This window comes from Hibiscus syriacus, unplaced genomic scaffold (genome assembly GCF_006381635.1).
Source record: "Hibiscus syriacus cultivar Baekdansim isolate YM2019G1 unplaced genomic scaffold, ASM638163v2 tig00110348_pilon, whole genome shotgun sequence".
Taxonomy (NCBI): domain Eukaryota; kingdom Viridiplantae; phylum Streptophyta; class Magnoliopsida; order Malvales; family Malvaceae; genus Hibiscus; species Hibiscus syriacus.
In genome coordinates this window covers 2,171,214-2,189,113 of record NW_024062699.1, presented here as the reverse complement: position 1 = coordinate 2,189,113, position 17,900 = coordinate 2,171,214, and the positions used below count along the sequence as shown (strand labels likewise).

Sequence of the window (17,900 nt, the reverse complement as noted above, 5' to 3'; positions counted from 1 at the left end):
CTAATTCAGTTAATTCGGTCGGTCACCGAATTAGTTTGGTCGGGGAACGGTTAAAGATTTTTTGGATATTCGATTAACGGTTAATTCGATTCGAAATCGGTTAATTAACCGAATTAAACTTTTTTTTTATTAAATATATTATATATAACATATGGGCTCATCCCAAACCATTTAAAACCCAATTAATAATTTAAGATCCAATAACTTTTAAACCTAAATCAATATTAATTAATTAAAAATTTTATATAAAATTTTTATTTTATAATTATATATTATTTAAATTAATTGTAAACTGTTTTTCTGAATTAAAAAATATTAAATATATTATATATAACATATGGGCTCAACCCAAACCATTTAAAACCCAATTAATAATTTAAGATCCAATAACTTTTAAACCTAAATCAATGTTAATTTATTAAAAATTTTATATAAAATTTTTATTTTATAATTATATATTATTTAAATTAATTATAAATTGTTTTTTTGAATTATAAAATATTTAATTTTTATATAAATTAGAAAATTTTTAAATTTTTTTGGTTAATTCGAAAATTAACCGAATTAACCGAAATTTATTCGGTTCGGTTAATATTTTCGAAAAAAAGTTCGGTTTGGTTAGCGGTTAAAGAAAAAAAAAAGTTTGATTAATTCGATTAATGATAATTCGGTCGGTTCGGCCACCGAATTAACCAAATGAACAACCATAAATATAGAGATAATACTGGAGATGAATTATTGTTTCATCATTAGAGTAGAGATGGAGATATTGTAGAGTAAAGATGAGGGCGGGAGATGGCCTTAATGAATAATTTGTTCGCTTCATAGATTGAATTTGAAGGGATGATTTTCAAAATACAACATTATCAATAATCATATTCTTACTGGTAATCTTACGTTCCGCAAACTAAATCTACAGGGTCTTAAATATTTCCTCCAAATTTATACAAACTAAATATTCAAAAAAGAACTTTAAAAAATGGAAAAAATAAATTCGACCAAAAAATTAAAATCCATTGTTTTTATGAGCTAAAAAGGTGATCGCGTTAGATTCTCAATTAGAATTCCTCTCCTTCCCTTGGCGCCCAAATAGAAACCTAAAGCGGATAATAAGCAGAAAGAATAAAACAAACCTCATCGACTTCTTGATCTCTTTGAAGTCCGACGCCGCTGACTTCCCCTTGAGGATCCACGTCATCTTTATCGTTAGCTTCATCTTCAACATCGTCATCGTCATCGTCGACTCCTTCTTCGCTGTTACTAATCAATTCGATAGCTCTTTGACACTGTTCCAGCACAGCTTGCAAAGTCTTCCTCGTAACACGAACCTGGTCTTTCTCTTCCAAAACTTTTCCCATCATCTCCCCACCTTGGCAAGATTCGCTGCTAGAGCCAGCTACCACTATCTCCATGTTATCAACCCTAAAACAAATCTAAAAAAATACACCGAACACAGAGAAAAAAGGATGAATTTATTTATTGTTTTAGAATTGGTGGTGAGGAAGAACGTGTTTTTGCTTTTGAACTTTTTTACTTTGCTTTGGCAGTGAACACAGAGAAAAAAGGAAAGTGCACAAGACACCATGTCAGCATTGGAGCTGCTTCACGCTGGATTCTTGAGATCCATTTGGGTTCGGGTGCGTGTCCGACCACGACAAATTATAAATTTACAGTTTATTGCTAATAGTTTATTTGTTTATGTTAAATTTATGTTTAAATACAACTAATCTTCTCCTGAAAAAAAAAACCTCCGATCAATGTTTGTATTTATTTATGAATAAATATTAGATAAAATCCAATAGAAAAAAATTAAGTTGGCTAAGTTTATGAATATCGTGATTCAAACGTTATTTAAATTTTCAGTCGAGTTATGTTTATAAAATTTGAATCAAATATATTTATTTTAATTTATTTTTAATTTAAATATAATCATTTATAATATCATGGTATTAATTGATTTCAATTTAAACAACATTCTCTAACTATATTTAATATATATATGTATAAATAAGATTTGTGGTGTTATTGAATAAATTAAATACTTTATAAAATTATGTAATATATTTATAATTTTATTTTTTAAATAATACATTTTGAGGATAGTGTATTTATTAGAATATGAAAGAGTCTAAAATCAAATAATTGCAGCAATTGGATTGTCAATTTGAATGAAATAAAAATTTACATAACTAAATTTGAAAAAAAAAATAAAAACAATTGTTATTAAAAAAAATTATATTCTAAAACGGTATATCAGAATGTGGTTCAAACTTAATAAAAAATAGATTTCAAATGAATTAAAAATTGAATAAATAAATAAATCATACAAAGTTAAGAGATTAAATTAAAAAAAATAAAAGATTTTTGTAAAAAAAAAATCGAATCTACGTAGAGATTATACAGTGGTTTATCCCTACATTTACTTGTAACTAAATAATTTTTTAAAAGATTTACTTACTATATTGAGGTAATATTATTTTTCTCTTCTGTGTTATAAAAGAATTTTCAAATATATGTAGTGTTAAATGTTGTGTTGAGTTTAAAATGTAGTCGGGTTAAAAGCTTTAAGTTAATATTTTCATTTTTTGTATGTCGTGAGTTCAAAATTTATTAAGAACAAAATTTTGCTCGTTAAAATTTTGCTCGACTCATGCATGTTAAAAAATTTATTCCTTGACTCATTCTCGTTAAGCTCACATAAATTGTTACTTTATTAATAAAATCTACAAATACTATATAGTTAATATAAATATAAATTAATAAATTTAATAAAAAAGTATCAAAAGAGAGTATGAATCAACTTAAAAGCCTAAACTTCAAAGCAACAATTCATAAATACATTAAAATAATAATTAGGGTTTGATTTTTAGTGAACTAAAATTTAATTATTAATTAATAATTTAGTATTTTTTATCATTTATTAAAAAATTAACATATTAGTAATTTATCATCATTTTTATTATCTATTAGTAAATTATTAAATTTTTAATGAAATAATTTTTAAAAAAAATCACTAAAAATTTATAAAATAAATTAACAAGTTGCTCATGAACTTATCCAGTTAAGTTGGACTTTGTTTGACACAACTTGTTGAGGTCTCGAGTTGAACTCGAGTTTGAGTCCAATCAACCTCAGCTGAACTTTGACAAATTTTGACCGAATCAAGTTTCAGTTATTCAACTCATTAAACATCCCTAATAGAGGTAAATTTATAAAATTGTAAGAGATCAAACACGATTAAACCTCAAATAATAGCTATCCAAATTTCAGGAAGAACTGAATTTATCTTCAGTACCATGTCTGTTCTCAACAAGCAAGGCGACGAATCATTTGTCTTGTTTCATTACAGTTCGTCTAAAATTTAGGTTCAGTCAAACATGAGTGATATTTCGTGCCCCGTATTGCGGGTTGTACCTTTCATTTTAACTCAAATAGATGGAACTCCCACGGTAACAGAACAGAGCAACCGTGATCGATTCCGTACATGATACGGGCCGATGGGCCCAATCCGAAAAAACACGGGGTGGTAAGGCGGTTAAAGAAAGCAAATAATTGCCGCGATTCTCATTCCCCTCCAATAATAAACAATTATTAAATTATTTTTGGAATCAAGAAAGTAGAATTAACGGGTTAACTCCGGAAAGGTAGATTAATATACGGTTAATATATAATGTTACCGGATATATTAAAAGATATTTGATAAATTCGGTTTAGCGCTATCTGAAATATCGAGTAATAATAATGTAATAGGTGGAAATCATGAAGAAATATTAAAAAATTTGGCAACTAGCAAACTTAGCTTGTCGGTTTGTGTCGATACTTTATAAAAATATATTGATTCATAATAATATAACAGGTAAAAAAATGACAAACCGATTTATAAATGACAAAACAGGTAAAGCGCTACCGGATATATTGAAAGTGTTAATACTTTATAAAAATATATTGACCCATAACAATATGACATTTAAAAAAATGACAAAACCGGTCTATAAATGACAAAACAGGTAAAGCGCTACCGAATATATTGAAAGTGTCGATACTTTATAAAAATGTATCGATCCATAACAATATAACAGGTAAAAAAAAGACAAAATCGGTCTATAAATGACAAAACAGGTAAAGTGCTACCGGATATGTTGATAGTGTCGATACTTTATTATAAGTATCGACACTTTTGGAATTTAAAAGAGAAGAAGTTATAGAGCTAATAAAGTGTCGATACTTTATAAAAATGTATCGATCCATAACAATATAACAAGTAAAAATATGACAAAATCGGTCTCGAAATGACAAAACCGGTAAAGCGCTACCAGTTATGTTGAAAGTGTCGATACTTTATTATAAGTGTCGATACTTTATTATAACTATCGACACTTTTGGAATTTAAAAGAGAAGAAGTTATAGCGTCAATAAAGTGTCGATACTTTATAAAAATGTATCGATCCATAACAATATAACAGATAAAAATATGACAAAATCGGTTTCGAAATGACAAAACCGGTAAAGAGCTACCAGATATGTTGAAAGTGTCGATACTTTATTATAACTATAGACACTTTTGGAATTTAAAAGAGAAGAAGTTATAGCGTCAATAAAGTGTCGATACTTTATAAAAATGTATCGATCCATAACAATATAACAGATAAAAATATGACAAAATCGGTCTCGAAATGACAAAACCGGTAGTAAAAAAGTGTGCTTGTGTGGTCATTTTTATTTCAGAATTTTCATTTTTTAATACAAAAAGTTGGATATTTTAAGCAAAACCAGTAAGAAATCTACCATGTTATAAGTTTCTCAAAGAACAAAAACCCAGAAACAGACATCTCTCAACGCTAACTTATGATATACTTTTATTATCTCTATAGGATAAAGTTAGGTCAGTTTTAGTTTTATTTTTTTTGTTATGATTTTGTGTCATTGAAACTGTTGATTGAAGAACTCAAACTGGTGCACGCATAAGTGTCGATGTATTTATGAAAAGGATCGATTCAAAAAACATCGAAATCGATTATGTAACAGGTAAATTTACAATGTAACCGGTAAAAATATACTGGTTAATTAACAAATAGGTTTACATTGTGTATCGACACTCTTTAAATATGTGTCGATACTTTTTTCCCAAAATAAAAACACAACGAGGTTCACGCATAAAGTGTCGATACATTTAAAATTGTATCAATCACAAAAACATCAAAACTGATAATTATAATGTAATAGGTAAATTTGTAATGTTACCGATTTAAATATACCTGTTTAGTTAGAAAATATGTCAATATAAACGCTACCTATTACATTATATAAGCGCTACCTAATATATTATTGTACTTGATAATATTTTCGGTTAAATGATATAACATAACCGGTCTAAATTTTAACCGATCACTTATTTAACAGATTGCGTCGTTTTTAGCCGTTTTTAGGCGCCGCACAGTAGAAGTTCCCAGAATTAACGTGTACAACGGCTCCTTCGGATTCGGAGGGAGGGCTTTTACGCGCTCTGACCAAAATGGGTTTCCGTTGAGCTCAAAAAATCCCCAGCCAAAGGAGAAAAAGACTATATGTTCTCACATTCACGCTTCTTCCTTATCTCCTTTTTCCCTCTTTTCCCCGGCCAAAAAGGATGAATCGCAACATGTTTTTACTGATCTTTCTTCGTTTTCGGTTGAATTTCAAGATGTTTTACACAAGGCTTTGATGTTCATTCTCAAGAAGCAGAAAAGGTAGCAACATTTTGTATTTTTAATGAAGATTTTACTTTGTTTTTCTTTTATTTTCATAAAATAGCTTGCAAAAAAGAAGATCCGTCTAAAACACAGCTGGTTTGATTTTCTCTTTTATCCAAATTCGGTTTTAGGAGAATTTGGTGTTCAGAAACAGAATATGTTTTAAACACTACAATGTGATTTAATGGGTATTTTACATTATTTTTTTATCAGAAAATGAAGGGTAAAAAGGAAGAGCCACCTCAAGCACAATAGGTTTTGATCGATATCTTTATTTTCTTTTTCCTTTAATTTTTTCCTGTTAATTTTGTTATTGTTTTCAGAAGATTTTGTTGGTAAGAAACAGGAAAATGATACTTTGGGATTTTACTTCATATTTTAAAAAATATTATCGATCATAAACTAGCAAAAAAGGAAGAGCCTTGTGAAGCACCACTGGTTTTTATACATATATTTTTCTTCTGTTTTCTATCCGGGTTAAGAAAATTTTGGTGTTCAGAAACAGAAAAAGGAAGAAAATGAACTACATATTGAGACTTGAGTTAGCGTATATTTTATATTAATTCTTTTATATTTTATGGATCACCTAACAGAAAGTAAGAATTGTGTTAAGCACAACAAGTTTTGATTTGTTTTCTCTCTCTTTTAACACTATGTTCGTTTCAAAGAGTTATTTCGGTTTGAATCTAAGTGTTTGCTTGTTTAAATGTTGTGAATGAGAGGCATTTACCGAGATTGATGAGTGAAAGGTCGGTGCTATTTGTTGATTTTGTGATCCGTTTGGGATGTGATTTTTTTTAATTCCGAAATATCAAGGATTATTATGGCTACCAAAAAGGATGAATCACAACAGGATTTTACTGATATTTCTTTGTTTTCGGTTGAATTTCAAGATGGTTTACACAAGGATTTGATGTTCATTCTCAAGAAGCAGAAACGATAGCAACATTTTGTATTTTTAATAGAGGTTTTACTTCGTTTTTCTTTTTTTTTCCCAGAAATTAGCTTGCAGAAAGGAAGACCCGTCTAAAACACAGTTGGTTTGATTTTCTCTTTTATCCTAATTCGATTTTAGGAGAATTTGGTGTTTAGAAACAGAATATGTTTTAAAAACTACAATGTGATTTAATGGATATTTTACATTATTTTTTTATCAGAAAATAACGGGTAAAAAGGAATAGCCACCTCGAGGTTTTGATCGATATCTTTATTTTCTTTTTCCTTTAATTTTTTCCTGTTAATTTTGTTATTGTTTTCAGAAGATTTTATTGGTAAGAAACAGGAAAAATGATACTTTGGGTTTTTACTTCATTTTTAAAAAAATATTATCGATCATAAACTATCAAAAAAGGAAGAGCCTTGTGAAACACCACTGGTTTTTATACATATCTTTTTCTTCTGTTTTCTATCCGGGTTAAGAAAATTTTGGTGTTCAGAAACATAAAAAGGAAGAAAATGAACTACATATTGAGACTTGAGTTAGCGTATATTTTACATTAATTCTCTTATATTTTCTGCATCGTCTAACAGAAAGGAAGAATTGTGTTAAGCACAACAAGTTTTGATTTGTTTTCTCTCTCTTTTCACATTATGTTAGTTTCAAAGGGTTATTTCGGTTTGAATCTAAGTGTTTGCTTGTTTAAATGTTGTGAATGAGTGGCATTACCGAGATTGATGAGTGAAAGGTCGGTGCTGTTTGTTGATTTTGTGATCCATTTGGGATGTGATTTTTTTGAATTCAGAAAGTCAAGGATTATTATGGCTACCAAAAAGGATGAATCACAACATGATTTATTGATTTTTCTTCTTTTTCGGTTGAATTTCAAGATGGTTTACACAAGGCTTTGATGTTCATTCTCAAGAAGCAGAAAATGTAGCAAAATTTTGTATTTTTAATGGAGATTTTACTTTGTTTTTCTTTTATTTTCAGAAAATAGCTTGCAAAAAGGAAGATCCGTCTAAAACACAGCTGGTTTGATTTTCTCTTTTATCCTAATTCGGTTTTAGGAGAATTTGATGTTCAGAAACAGAATATGTTTTAAAAACTATAATGTGAATTAATAGATATTTTACATTATTTTTTTATCAGAAAATGACAGGTAAAAAGGAAGAGTCACCTCAAGCACAATAGGTTTTGATCGATATCTTCATTTTCTTTTTCCTTTAATTTTTTCCTGTTAATTTTGTTATTGTTTTCAGAAGATTTTGTTGGTCAGAAACAGGAAAATGATACTTTGGGATTTTACTTCATTTTTTAAAAAATATTATCGATCATAAACTAGCAAAAACGGAAGAGCCTTGTGAAGCACCACTGGTTTTTATACATATATTTTTCTTATGTTTTATATCCGGATTAAGAAAATTTTGTTGTTCAGAAACAGAAAAAGGAAGACAAAGAACTACATATTGAGACTTGAGTTAGCGTATATTTTACATTAATTCTTTTATATTTTCTGGATCGCCTAACAGAAAGGAAGAATTATGTTATGCACAACAAGTTTTGATTTGTTTTCTCTCTTTTCTGTTAATTTTCTATTCATTTTATGAAAATTTTGGTGTCGATGAACTAAGAAAATACCAATAAAAAAGGAAGAGCCTTCTCAAGCACAACAGGTTTTAATATATCTTTTCGATTTCTTTTTCTTCTTTAATTTTCTATTGGAAAAATAAACCATGATTTCACTTGGAGTTTTACATTATGCTTCTATTTTGTTGATCAGAAAATGGCTAGAAAACAAGAACTGTCTCAAGCACAGCTGGTGTTGATCGAAATACATTTGTTTTCTTCTGTTAGTTTTGAAAAGAATTTGTTGTTCAGAAATAGGGGGAAACTACATTGTTGTTTAACGGAGATTTTTTAGTAATTTTTATTTTTATTTATTTTTCAGAAAATGGAAGAGTCATCTCAAGCGCAACAGGTTTAGATGAATCTTGCTTTCTTTTCTGGTTCTTTTCTCAAGTAAAGGATTTCAACTATCAGAGAAAACAAAAGATAAAACTCTTTTTTTAGTGGAGATTGGGTGTTGAAAATCATTTTTGTTTTCCCTCAAGGGAGATGCAGCAACTACTGCTGCTCCTTCAGGTGGTGCCACAGGATCAACGGAGAATCTGAATTCTCGTGGTGGCAACTCTGCCAGCTCTCCCCCATCTTGAGTTGTATAGTATTATGGGTTTTTAATTGTTGATTGAAAGTTGCACGAGACCATTTATTCCCTAAATTACCATGCAGTCATCTTTGTCATCCTCAAGACGGTGCTTATAATCATCTTTGTCTATGATTTATCTATATACCTTATCTATTTTTTTAATCATTGCTTACCTGTAATAGCAGTTATTCTATTTTGATATTATCATGTGGGCACGAGGAATTTTGATGTAAGAGAAAAAATAAATGTGTTTTGTATTTTAAGTACATTACTAGATTGTTTCCCTTCCAAAGTTCTTTCTTACATTGTCTGCATTCCAGAGTTTTTGAAGCATTCATTTTTCAAAATTGTGAAAGTTAGTGCATTTCAAGGTTTAAAACTTTCTCGCAGGTTTTAAAGAGTGGTCCGCTTTTTCTATCATCAAAAGGTTTGTTTACATTGCTTTTTCAATTTACTTTAGTTAATAATTTTCCTTTCACCTTACGTTTTGTGAAGCACCGGTTTTACTTATATTTACTAGAAAAATGTGCATTATGAGGTTTATGTAGGAAGTTAGTCCCACGATAATGGCTTGGATTCCTATCGATTATTTTCTTTTCTATTTTTTTGTTTGATTTAAGGAATTTGATGGACATCATGGGAGAAAAGGTGGTTCATTCTAACACATACTTTATTGGTTTTCTTCAGAAGTGATCTCGTAAGTATTTGAAGTCTGCCAGATTGTCAGTCTCCATGTTGATACTTGTTTATCTTGGCACAACTCAAACGATGCACTATTTTTCAGACTATCTGGCTTTAGGATCCCCGGGGATGATACTTATTTGCTATGATAATCTTTTATGTGGCTATTAGTGGCTAGAATATATCTTAACCAAAAAGCTGAAATAATGATAGTAATTTGCTATTACTATTTTTTATGTGCTCTAATTCTCCCTCAATCTGAAGCGTCTGTTCAATCATTCCTGTTCTGAAATGACTATTAGCGGCTTAAATAACTGGAAGCATATCTGGAAGGATATTAAGCCGAAGTTGGAATAACTGGCCTAAAATTAAGTTTTTAAGGTGGCTCTAAATCCATGAAATATGCCTAGAGAAAAGAATTAAATGCTAATTTAAGTGACCCATTAGTAATTTGTACGGACGCAGTTTTTTAGCATGGTAGAAATGATTGTTATCAAACACTGTCAAGTGCCAAAGAAGGAAAGATGGGAATTCATTAGAGTATGTATTTGGGTTAAACTTAATGATGCACCACAAGACTAGTGGACATGGTATTTCGAGAGCTTCACCTCGAAGAGTAATATAGAAAAATGATTTAACTATTGTTCCGGCTGAGGAAAGGATTTGGGCTAGAATATTGGAGAAGAACTGGAGTATGCTATATTTTTACATGGTATATTTGATAGCTTCACCTTGAAGAGTAGTATAGAAAAAGGATTTAACTATTGATTCAGCTGAAGAAAGGATTTGGGCTAGAATATTGGGGAAGAACTGGAGTATGATATAATTTTACTAGATGCGTTGATAATTTATTGGTTGGATGTTAAATCCTGCTATTATGTTGTTCTCCTCTCAAAGTTTAGTGCAGAAATCGATTTCCCTCTCGCTGATTTTTGTTTACTTAAGATATTATAAGATTAATATACTCTTGCTAACTTTTCAGAATGCCAGTTCTCAGAAGGGGAATGAAGTGAATTTAACTCTTGGCGGTATTGATCTCAACAATTCAGGCAAGTTGGCTTGCATTTCTGAAAATATTATCAATTCGTGATATCTTCTTCAAATTGTGAATGTCATTAAAGTTTGAAATGTTTACTAACTCATGGTACCATTCAAAATTTCTAGTGTGGTTGTCGAAGCTGATAAAAAACCTTATTACCGTACAATTTCAAGATGGCCGAGATGGACGAACCTTCACACTCAAGGTTGTTCATTCATTCATCATCTATAATTTCTCCTATGATTACTTCTTTTTTAACTGTTTTGTGTCATACTTTCCTATAAAACTGTTTAGAGCTTTCTATTTGACCTGCATATATCAAGATTCTGCGGAAACAGTGAATGATCTTCCTCCTACCTAAAGATGATCAAATGAATCTAACCAAAGTTGAGCTTTAATGAAAGCTGAAAAATTGGTGACTGACCAAAACCACCGTGTAAAGAGAAAGCCCTGAACAGAAAATTTTCATATTCGGTATATAAGTTTTATACAAGTAATTCACTCGATGCCCTGCTGGTAGTTTTCTTTATCCTCTGGAACCCGTAATTAACGACTGACTTTTCCAAATTACTGTTTTTAAAGGTCGAAATGCACTTATTATCTAATATTATTGGAAAATTCAATGCTTATTCAACTGAAAATAACAGTGAGATTTTGGGAAGTCATGACATGACGGTTCCTTCTGCTTGATGTTGCAGGCTGAAACTTCGGAGGATTTGTACAAGTGGAATGCTGAACTTGAGAAAGCTTTGTCACAACCTGCAAGTTCTGCAGGGGACAAAATGGCATCTGTGGGAATGATCAGGCATATGCAGTTGATAGTTCTAAGGAACCAGGTAAGTTCCATCCAGCTTTTTTAAATTAAATTTTGTATACCTTTGAATGGACTCTGTAGAAGCTTCATTCATATCTAGCTCCCAATGTAAACACTGGAAATATTGCGTGATATAAGTTCATTAATCATAAAGTTCAGTATGTTATTGATCGGGAGCCTTATCTGAGAGTTATTTTTTTTTTCTATGTACCCTCCTTTTTCTTTCTAGTTTTCCTTTATCTCTTCATTTTGTTATGTTTCTTTACAAGCATTCCAAGTTGTTTCTAGGTTCTAATTTGCTTGGCTGTTTTGATTTTTTTCCTCTCATTTGAGATATTGATGCTCTCTTTCTCTCTGTTAGTGAATGATAAACAGCCTGAGAGATCCACAGTCTTACACAGACCAATTTTACTTGCACTGGAAGATGTTGATGGGGCTCCAACATTTTTGGAGAAAGCCCTAAGATTTGTAGAAGAACATGGTGAGTTGTTCTTTTGTTTTAATTGTTGCAAACTGAAGTATATGGAAAAGTTCTAATTCTATATACTTGCTGTCTCTAATGTATATAGTCTAGTAAATATATGTGCATACCGTTTTTTCCTTTCAAAGTCCCAAGATATCCATATTCTAGATAAAGTTCCTGCATGGCTAACCACTGCTTGTGTCTCATATGTTTGTTTCAAGAATTTTCTACATTGTTTGCAAATTTAGCAGCCTGAGAAGCTGCATGTGTCATGTTAATTTCAGTGTTTAAGTCACATGACAAAGAACTTTTATTCATTTCCATTGAGCTCCTTTTAATTGTGTTCAAATAATTTCACAGGAGTCAAAGTAGAAGGGATCTTGAGGCAGGCTGAGATGTTGAGGATGTGAGCGCCGAATTCGGGAATTTGAATAGGTTTTGTTTAATACACACTGTCCTTGACTATATTCATTTTTGACATTGCTTTCAGCTTCCATAGGTTATGTTCTTTTCTTACACGTTGGATTTATTAATTTAATATTTAATGTTTGGCTGCAAACAATGCTATCAAGGTAGCTTTGTAAGAACTTAAATTTGAATTGCTATTCACGTATGGAAATTTTCTTACTTTATAGGACAGAGGAAAAAGCCACGATACTTTGTATGTTTGTAGTTCTACAATGCTCTCTGTTCAGTCTTTGAACTCTTTTTTGTGATGCCTTATCTTTTTGCAGGAAAAACTGAGTTCTCTCAGGACGAGGATGCACATGTTGTTGCTGACTGTGTCAAGGTATGCCTTACTAGTTTCCACAATGTTTTTTCATTCAAGTTGCATCATATTCTTCTGGTATTTTGTTGTTTAATTTGCTTCATGCTATTTTCCAGTATGTAATTCGAGAGTTGGCATCAGCTCCTGTCCCTGCATCATACTGCAATGCGCTACTAGAAACATGCCGTAAGTCTTTCATTGAACTGGTTTTTTGTTTTTTCTGTCTTAACCTGAAATAAGGTCATAACATGCTTTCCACTATTGGATCTTGATGCCTCTAATTCTGAAGGTAAGTATATGTTGGACAATCCTTATCGGGTGAAGTTCTTGTATTCTGAATTGGTTGGATTGGTAAGGAATGCTGTGGAAATAGTCTGGTTGCATTTTTGTGAGCTCTATGACATTGCATTTTGGATGATATATTACCTAGCTGTTATTATTTTTGAAGATTCAATTTTTTTATTCTGTTATTGGACATCATACAATGAAATGGAACCGACCACAGTGCTAGAGTCAATGCTATGCGTATGGTAGTATTGGACACGTTTCCTGAGCCAAATCATCGCTTATTACAGAGGTAGCTGGTTCATCACTGTCAGTCCTTGATCTTTATAGTATAATGCTTTTCTTACTACAAATTATTTTCCGTATGCAATTTTTGCATTTATTTCCTGAGCATTATAGATATTTTTTAAAAGAGAGCTGTTATTGCATATGGGCGTTAAAAGAGAACATTACAGTTAACAGTCCATGCATGTATAAAATTAGAAAACTTCATTAAAGATAACCTATGAACGAAATAGACATAAAATGATAAGTGTAATGAAATTTGAGGCCAGAAGTTTCACACTTGTTTAAGTCACTTCTGTACAGAGTATATATAGACATTAGCCATGAGTAATTGTTTTTCTATGTTGGAACTTGATAAATTAGATTCATTTTGAAAGCCATAACCGAGTTACGTCTGCATTGTTTGGCTTTTATACGATTTTCACTTAACTTTTTTTTGGGGGGGGGGGGAGGGGTTGTCAAATTCTTCTCCTTTACTTGTCAATTTCTATACGCCTACATGATTGTAGCTTCTATCTGGATGAGTGAACATATTATTTTAAGCTGGTTGATTATCCACAATTTCTTGTTGATACAACAAATCTTATGGTGTGAAACCCTCTGATTTATGTCTTGGTCCTTTCTTAATGAGTGAGTGGGAAATTGGATATAATATCTTGCAGAAGACATAAATATAGAAGCTACAATCAATAAGCCTAGCACACCAAAACTTCACATACTGGAAAGCAAAATACATCTCTTAACGTTCTGTAGTTTTCAACATTTAAGTTTTATTTTTGAAAATGATGATTGAAATACATTTTTGGGAAGGATAAAAAAGAACTGAGATTTAATCTTATTTCCAAAATAAAGATATTATCTTCATTCTTTGCTTTCTCGGCTTCTAACTGCCTCATCCATATTTATCTTTTCTTTTTCCTCTCTTTTAGAATTCTAATGATGATGCAAATTGTGGCTTCTCACAAAAGTAAAAATCTAATGAGCTCTTCAGCTGTGGCGGCCTGCACGGCACCCTTACTTCTTCGCCCCCTTCTATCTGGTGACTTAGATTGAAACCGATTTTGATGTGGGTGCTGATGCTCAATGCAACTGCTGCAGCCAATCATGCTCAAACCATTGTTATAACATTATTGGAACATTATGATAAAATATTTAGGGTAAGCTGCAATTATTGTCATCGTTGCACAACTACCTCTAATATGGTTTTCTGTAGTCACTATACAGGCAAGCGTGCACGCCATAATTCTATGAGTTGTAAGGCTTTTTTTTCTTTAGTTCAGAATCGATATGTTTTATTTCTTTCTATTATTTTTGAGCAAGCACGATCATTAAGTCAATTGTTCGTGTTGTCCTGGATGTATGTGCTATTATTGTCACAGATCTAAAGTGACTAAATTATGACCGTCTAAAGGTGGAATTTTAATACAGTTAAGCTGAGGTTATTATATCCTCCCTACATTCTTTCCTTATAATATAGTAATATTTCTAATTCTTGTATGGTGTTAGTATTTTTTAAAAAAATAAAAAAAAAAACGATGAGAATTTGGCTGTTCTTGTTCCATGTTCCAATTTTTTATTACTTAGTTTGGTTTTGGTTTATACATTGCAATTATGAGCTCAGCATTTTGTTGGCAGGAAGGCTGTGTTTCCTCTTGTACTCTGACTCAGAAGAGATTAGAAGTGAAAGTGAGGAAGAAGCTGATGATGATGATGAGTCCTATGCAGATGATGAACGTGAGGACGATTCACAAGGGTCTGATGATGATAACAACTCTGTTGAAAGTGGAACAGGCAGTGAGAGTGGTCAGTCTGTTAAAAGTGGTGATGATAAGGTTTGTTCCCCTGCTTTCCTACCCTGGCATTTTTGTTTTACAAACTTGATACAAATTTCGGGACTATTACCTCTGTTTAGTGCAATATTTCTGCTGAGCTCATAGGTAACCAGATTTATATTCTCATTTTACATTTTTAATGACTTTGTAGCTTGTGTATCTGCTTCATTTGTCACCATCTGGAAACTCAAGGTTTCTTTTGTTTGATCGTTTGTATGACTTTGCTTTCCCTTTGAGTTTATGCTTGCGATATGAACTTGACTTACTGCTATCAGAATATATTCCAAATTAACTTTGCACACCTTATATCAGGTCATGTTTATTTAGTTCTCTATCTTTTTCCCCTTATAAGAATCATGTTTCTCTCTTTGCTAGTTTTTGTCTGTAACTTATAGCTGTTTTCTTGCTTTCTGTGGCCACTCAGTTCAGATTTTGTTTATTGTTTATGTTTAACTTGAAAAAGGTGAAAGAGCAATAAATCAGTAATAAAAAGAGAAAACACTACACTTGCATGAATTGAAAAATAAAATTGCAGGATTCTGAATCTTCGAGCTCTAGTTCAGCAACTGAGACCAATAAGCCTGATGAGTTGTCAAAAGGTGTTCATGGAGTAACGAAGTTGGAGGATGCATCAACTCGTCATACTTCAGTCTCAAGCGCCACAGAACCCCCAGTTGTTGGAAATGGACCCGGCCACCATGTTAGGCATTCAACTGTTCGGGGAAGGAGTAGTGTAAGTTTTGTTTTCTTCATTCATGACGTGTTCTGCTTTTGGCCTAGTTGATTTTTCTGTTAGCCAATGAGTATTTCCAAGCATTAATTAAATTATTGTTGCAATGTGTTAATAATCTTGTACTAACTAATTATTTGATTTATGTGTTTGCTTTTACGGGGAAACAAGAAGGTATCCATGGGTTTCACTGATCTTCCATGTGAGGAAGAGTAAGTGATGTTCCCATGATCTGTAGAAAAAAAAGATCTTTATATAAATTTGTCTGCTGCACGTTTTCCTGGTTATATTACTCATGCAGACCCATAGAAGTTCCAGATACTTCTAAAATCCTCTCTCATGCTTAGGGTGAAGCATCTACCCTTTGCATAACTAATTTCCAAAGTCAAAAGTGGAAAAGCAAAAATAATGTAGAGCTGACCTTTGTATATTGTTACGATATCTCTATTTTCTTTTGTACTTAACTGATTTTGACTCAATTTTAGGGCTGCAGTTGAGTCACTTGAGTCTGAAAAATTAGAGTTACAAAAGAGACTCACGGAAGAGGTCCTGCTTTAACCACCCTTTCTAGTTATTTTTATCACATGTTTTTGAAACTTTTCATACTAAGTCGTCTTTCTAATATAGATTGAAGGAAATACAACTCTTGAAGCCAGCTTGGAAAAACGAAAGAAAACATTGCAGGAGCAACGGCTTGCTCTTGAGAAAGAGGTATGTTTCATGCATTGTGTTAGGTTGCATTGCAGTCTGTACTAACTAAGAAGCATATTATGGTCCTAAGAAAACAAATATATTAAAAGCAACCTTTTCTGCTAAAATATTTTTAAATTTTAGTTAGAGATCTGTTTTTGCATTTCTAGAATGAATAATTACATATTTGGTAATGTATAGAACGTTTATGGAATCTAATATTTATTTAATAGTTAGTTGCATTTAGTTAATTACATATTTGCATGTATGGAATCTGTTTTTGCAGTGGTGTCAAACTTGCCCGTATTGTTTTTTTTTGAACATTTGACCACTCAACGTTTAGTTTTTGGTCAAAAACAATCAACAGTGGATGAAAATTGTCAGTCAATTGACGGTCAACGCCTGATGCTGATGGGACACGCACACGTGGAGGAAAAAATTGACATGGATGTCCAGCTCATAGTGATTGATGACGTGGCACTATCACGTCATATTTTTAAAAAAAGTAAAATTTGTTATTTATATTTAATTAATTCTTACCAATTAGAGAATGACATGTGTCACTCTCGGGTTGATTTTGGTTAATGGAATTATGAAAATGTGAAATGCATGGGAAGAGACTCGATGAAACTTGGGGTCTAAAGGATGAAATGAAGTTCACTTTGCCACCAAACCAGACTACTTATTTGGTTACTTAATGAAATAAAACTTAATGAAATAAAACTTATTTAATAGACGATTCAGTTTGAACTTAATGAAAAAAACTAAAACACGAAACCCTAAACCTTTTTTAATAATCTCATCTTCCTCCAACCCTTTTAGAAGTATCCTCATCTTTGACATGATGAATTGACGAAAATGTGTACTTTGCGACGACGCTAGAGGATCGCAGACGGTATTAGTCGTATTCTCAAAGCCGACCCTCGGTTGTTCTCTCAAGCCTTCTGGTCCGGAGACGACATTTTTTACGGCAGTAGACTCGTACACTTCCATGAACTTCTAAGGGTTGCTGATGATGATCTTCGACTTTCTTGCCTCTCAAGCTCCTCTAATGACATGTTGGAGGAGCATGCAAGTGGGGGAAGCGTCGATGGCAAACTATGGTTTTGAGATGCTCAACTATGGTTTTCATGGTCGGTCTTTCTGATGGGTCCATCTGGAGACATCTTTGTGCAATGTCAGCCACTGTACGGGCAGCTTTCATAGGAAATCGACCTTAGGCTCCATGATGAGTGATAGTCTGCAATCATCAGCTAGGAATGGCCGGCTCCACTTAACTAGGTTCCTCTCTTCCTTGGGATGACGATTGTCAAGGTTCTTCCATTCAGTGAGTAATTCAAGTAGAACGATTCCGAAACTCCAAACATTGCTCTTCGGAGTTAGCCGTCCTCCCTCCAGTGTGTCCACAGAGATATTTGCCACAACCTGCATAGAGAG

At 32.1% G+C, this 17,900-nt stretch overlaps 1 pseudogene; it reads left to right on the top strand.

The window, feature by feature from the left end:
* Nucleotides 1–8,452: 8,452 nt before the first annotated feature.
* Nucleotides 8,453–17,573, top strand: LOC120120925 (annotated as a pseudogene).
* The last annotated feature ends 327 nt before the right edge of the window (nucleotides 17,574–17,900 follow it).